Here is a 5,110-nt window from a genome sequence, read left to right as displayed (position 1 = left end):
AAAGAATATCTCCTTTGTCTGGGCAGCCTGACTTCAGCTGAAAGCACCAGGTTGAGTTACAATTTACCTAAGAATGGGCACGTGACCCAGGTCTCCACAGTACCTTGCAAAGGAAAGATAACTAGGGGCAGAGGTCTTCAGGAAAAGATTAACCTATTGATGAAAGAGAGAAAATAACACATTTCCTGTGGTTTACTTCCTTCCTTTGAAAGGGATAGGTGAGGATGTGATGTGTGGAGTATGGCAGCCATCTTTAGATCATAAGGATGATGAGACTCACCATGCCAATGATGGTAGAGCAAAGGGCAGAAGAGCTTAGATCCTTATGATGCCACTGAGCCGTGGCACTAATGGGACCACTAGCTCCAGACACCTTGTCCAAAACTTAATGAGACGTTCTTAATAAAGCTGCTGCTCTTTGTGGTTTCTGCTACTTACAGCTCAAAGACATAAAATATAACACCCAGCACAACTCTGTTCAACTCTTACTCAGCAATTACATGTTACATGACAGATACTCCAGAAATTTGTGCTAGGTCTTTGGGATTCAGTGGCAAAAAGGAAAGTCAGTGTCCCAAGGGAGTTTACAGTTGCTTGGGAGAGACAGACAAGTGAGCATCCTCCTAAATAGAAAGGATCTAGAACTCAGAATAAATGGGATAAGAACAGCTTCCTAAGGAAGTGACATCTATACCGACCTCACAAAGATAGGTAGAAGCTAATCAGGTGGAAGGAATGGGGGATAGAGATGGATGGTGAGCACATTTTAGGCCAGCGAACAGAACAGAATGTGTGAAAAGATTCAAGAGAGGTGAGAAAGTCTGTGTGGGGTACCAAGAGAAATCAAAGACTTAAGAATAGAGGGAAAGAAGGATTGCACTGAACAGTGATGATGGAGATGTAAACCGAGGTGTGCCTGGCCTTGAAGGGCTTATAAATCAGTCCAAACTGGTTGATCAATTCTTTGAGTGGATCGTATTTGTGCTTGTACATGTGTATATGTATGTGTGTACTGTTCATTTTGTTGTTGTTGTTTACTATGTGGCTAAAGTGTTCTCCTTACAAGCTAGATCTGAGACCTCAGCTTCTTTCTACTAATGAACACACATTCTTTTCATTCAACATAAAGTCTTCTTTGTTTTTAATGTTGATTTTCTTATTTTGAAAGAGAGAGAGAGGAAGAGAGAGCAGGGAGGGGCAGAGGGAGAGAGAGAGAAAGAAATTCCCAAGCAAACTCTGCACTGTTATCATAGAGTCCAATGTGGGGCTCAAACTCATGAACAGTGAGATCGCGATCTGAGCCAAAATGTTGGACGCTTAACTGACTGAGCCAGCCAGGCACCTCCAACGTAAAGTCTTCTAATAATTACAACTGTTCACAAATGGCCTGCAGGTCATGAGCTTCTGGGCCCCAGCGGTGCGCATGCTGACATTTGGCCTACTCACCATACAGATAATTGAGTCACCAGGTCAAAGTTAGTATTAGATAATCTTGAGGTTTTGTAAGTACTGAGCTCTTGCTTCGGCCACCAGAGGACATGCTCTGGAGAGAAAATAATCGCATCTACTTTAAACCCTAACCGCTGGAGGATCTGCAACTGATCAAGGTCAAAGGATCCACTGTCAGGTGTCCATAAGCAAGAGAAAGCCAGTCACACTCCTGTGGCTTAGTCAGCCCCTTGCAGGCCCACGTGCGGAAGAGTGTGCAGCAGGGAGGTGGGGGAGGGTGAAAAGAGAAGCCACATCAGCATTAGCAGGAATGGCTTCCTCCAGGCCACACAGCCATAGTGCTCAGGAGGTTATAACTTACGTTGGGATGTTGGGACTCTCATATCTTCTCTATCTGAGGATAGCAGATTCTTGACCTCCTGTGACTGGGAGCAAAACACAGTGAATCCTTGTAAACCCCAAAGGCAAACTCCTTACCAATGACAAGAACTTATCACCACCATATACCATAAGGTAGGGCCTTCAGAGACAGGAGGGGATGGAGGAGCAGGATGAGGAAATGCAAACGAAAGGGAGGGAAAGGCTTACCTCACACAGAGGCCTGAAGAACTGATTTACCTCAGAAACCTCGTCATCTTAGACCTTATGGGGACTTATGGTTCAGAATGAAGGCAGAGGAAGTAAAGAACTAAGGGAGTATCTCGTCTCCCCCACCTTCCCCCCCAGTCCCTGATTCAGGACACAATTTGGTTAACTGTTCAACTCTTGGTTTTGGCTCAGGTCATGATCTCTTAGTTCATGAGTTCGATCCCCTCATTGGGCTCTGTTCTGACAGCTTGGAGACTGCTTGGGATTCCCTCTCTCCCTCTCACTCTCTGTCCCTTCCCACACATTCATTCTCTCTCTCTCTTAAAATAAATACACTTCCGAAAACTGAAAAAGCAAACTTGAATTTTAAAGATATTATTCAAAATCAGTAATATATTTCCAAGTGTCAACTAAAATTTGCGCTTACTATACATAAATATTTCAGCTCACAACATGTACCTTGCTTTATTCTTTTTGTAGAAGAGTCATGGAAGAAAAAAAAACTAGATAACCAAGTTGAAGCCAGTGGATGGAAACCTAATCAAGCTAAGGAATAAGACTGGATATGGTTGCCAAAAAGCGTCCCTGAGAGGTATACAGTAACTCACCAACCTATTCAGCTCTTCTCCATTCCATTCTGCCCACACACGTGAAAAGCTGCCATATGCAATGCACTGTTCTAGGCCTTAAAATGAGAATTTAGAGATGAATGAAGCTCAGACCCTGCCCTTGAGCTCAGGTTCCTGGAGTCATGCTCCAGAGTCTAAGTCTTCTGTATTTCCTGTTCTCCTGTCACTGATATGTGAACCATTCGCTGCTCAGCTAGATCCCTTGAGGTATCTTCTTCCTATAGAAACTGAATGATTCAGAATCTGTTGCCACAAGTTATAATGTTTGAAAGTGATTGTTAGAATATCTGAACTTATAATAGAGAGCAAGGCAGCCCAAAGATTTCTGATTAGAGAATGTGAAGGAAGGGGAGCAAAAATACTCTACCTCACCCACTTACAACTGACTCCTGATCCATGAGGCTCTCATTTCTGCTCTTGTTCCAGGCCTGGCTGCCCATCCAACTGTCTTCTGTAGGGGACAGAGATACAAGTTAGGTAGCTGAGCGAGCTCTTCCATGGCCCTCGTGGGAGTCAAGTATGAGAACTTGCATCAATCCCTAGAATCTACTTAGTCTTTATTATAGGATTAGCTTCAGATGCATTGCAGTTACTGTAATTTGGTGTGGAGCATTGAAACAATTACTCTTTTTCATGCAATTGCTTATGTTAAGATTTTAAAAACATAATATCTTCAGTCATTGAATAAGTGTTAATTTATTTAATCTGTTATGGAATTGATTATATTTTCCTGATGGTTTATATGCCCTTGCTTGGCAGCCCTCACAGCCCATGGGTTCACCAACTTTCTTGCTTTGGGTCCATTCCCATAGCATTTTATACCTAAGTCAGTAACAAAACTCTTATCACATTCAAGGGAAGGGACCATTCTTCAAATTCAAGCATTTAATTCAGGGAGTGGCAGATATGGTAGGGGCTCAATAAATAGTGTGTAAATGAGTAAATCACTCGGCTGCTGCCTAGAGAATATGCTTTATAATATTCCATTTTTCAGACTGGGAAGATGTGTACAGAGTTTTTCCTTTAGGATGGTCAATGGCAGAGTGGAAAATACAACTAGAGCAGATACTATCTGAGGTCTGTTTAAATCCCCGTGGATGCCTTTGAAGCCTCAACAGGTGTTTTCATGTTTCTTCTAACTACCTGCATCTGCCATTCTCTGCAGAGGATTGCCTTCAAGCCCCTTGGTCTGTCCTAGCAAAGACCCAAAAGTGCCTGGACTTTACTCCCCACCTCCACCCCGCCCAAGCAGTCCTGAGCCAATGATGAAGGCTGGAGTCTGAGCCCTTTCTCCCTTGCCAAGAGTTAGGACACTGAGGTGAGGTTTGCGTTCCAAAGCTCCCTGGCAATATCAGGTTAAGGTTTAAACTGGCCCAAAATCACATTCTCACCTGTCTCTTCTTCCACTACATTACCAGCTTCTCCCGGAACAGTTCCTTAATAAATATTTGCACATAAATCCCTGTCCCCAGTGTCTGTTTGTGGGAATCCAACTTCAGGAAAGAACTAAGGGCTCCTGATATCTGTATATCCCCTTAATCTATGTGGATACCATCAACCCATTTCTACTGGTGCGAAGGAAACCACCTGCTTTATAAGCAGATTCCCCTTCCCATGCTGTCACCTGGCTCTTACCTCAACTCTTACCTCACCTCAAAGCTCCCGATGTCTTATCTCCCTGTTGTAAAATTTTCCACAAAGCATCTGACTTTAGTTTAACCATTTTTTCTGCCTAAGGTTTTAAGAGAATTCTTTCCAAGAATTTAAGAGAATCTCTTTCCAAGAGAATTCATAGCTCATTTTATGCTGCTGGAAATGGACAAACTATTGTCAAGACCTTAAGCTTGCCAAAACATATACCACATTGCCAGGGGTACTCTGGGTGTTTACTAGCTGCATAGGAACAGAATGTCTGTTTAAGTTAATATTTGGGAGGGCTTTCCCGATGACTGGCCATGAGAACAAATCTACACAGACTGCCAGTTGCATGGCTTGTCAGTGGAGCACGGTAAATGCCAGTGAGAATGATTACCAAGCGTTAACTGTGTTTGTCAGGTAAGTCACCAACAGGAATCTGACTAGTGGCCAAAAACACCCCAGTGCTGTCAGATCAATACCATGGTGGACACTAACCCCCCATTGCTACTGAAAATGCTGATGGCCACTAAGACCAGTGACGGATGCTGAACAGAAGGGGAATACAATTTCTCAAATTGGTGTTGTCTCCGCTCAAAGATCAAAGGTTCAATTATATTTGTCAATCCAAGAGGCTTCCCTGGGAAGAAAACAGCCTGGATGAGGTGGGATGATTACAAAGATAGGGAATGAGGGCGCCTGGGTGGCTCAGTTGGTTGAGCATCCCACTTCAGCTCAGGTCATGATCTCACAGTTTGTGGATTCCAGCCCTGAATCTGGCTTTGTGCTGACAGCTTGGAGCCTGCAGC

General features: G+C 43.6%; 1 long non-coding RNA gene across 1 annotated transcript; it reads left to right on the top strand.

Moving 5' to 3' along the window:
• Nucleotides 1–719: 719 nt before the first annotated feature.
• Nucleotides 720–4,110, top strand: LOC115292754. Its single transcript, XR_003909114.1, has 3 exons — nt 720–811; nt 2,518–2,629; nt 3,661–4,110. It is a non-coding gene; the product is annotated as an uncharacterized LOC115292754 (long non-coding RNA).
• The last annotated feature ends 1,000 nt before the right edge of the window (nt 4,111–5,110 follow it).

The sequence above is a fragment of the Suricata suricatta genome, chromosome 5 (genome assembly GCF_006229205.1).
Source record: "Suricata suricatta isolate VVHF042 chromosome 5, meerkat_22Aug2017_6uvM2_HiC, whole genome shotgun sequence".
Lineage (NCBI taxonomy): Eukaryota > Metazoa > Chordata > Mammalia > Carnivora > Herpestidae > Suricata > Suricata suricatta.
Note: the sequence above shows the minus strand (reverse complement) of the source record. Positions and strands in the feature narration are given on the sequence as shown.